The sequence below is a fragment of the Bison bison genome, unplaced genomic scaffold (assembly GCF_000754665.1).
Source record: "Bison bison bison isolate TAMUID 2011002044 unplaced genomic scaffold, Bison_UMD1.0 scf7180017864298, whole genome shotgun sequence".
Classification (NCBI taxonomy): Eukaryota; Metazoa; Chordata; class Mammalia; order Artiodactyla; family Bovidae; genus Bison; species Bison bison.
The window spans coordinates 1010357-1010611 of NW_011494870.1; the positions used below are offsets into that span (position 1 = coordinate 1010357).

General features: G+C 42.4%; 1 protein-coding gene across 3 annotated transcripts in view; it reads left to right on the plus strand.

Moving 5' to 3' along the window:
* LOC104996776 (phosphoserine aminotransferase) overlaps positions 1 to 255 on the plus strand; it is a 29340-nt gene that overhangs the window by 17646 nt on the left and 11439 nt on the right. The window lies entirely within an intron of this gene.

Here is a 255-nt window from a genome sequence, read left to right on the forward strand (position 1 = left end):
AAGAGTCTTCTCCAACACCACAGTTCAAAAGCATCAATTTTTTGGCGCTCAGTCTTCTTCACAGTCCAACTCTCACATCCATACATGACCACTGGAAAAACCATAGCCTTGACTAGACGAACCTTTGTTGGCAAAGTAATGTCTCTGCTTTTGAATATGCTATCTAGGTTGGTCATAACTTTCCTTCCAAGGAGCAAGAGTCTTTTAATTTCATGGCTGCAGTCACCATCTGCAGTGATGTTGGAGCCCAGAAAA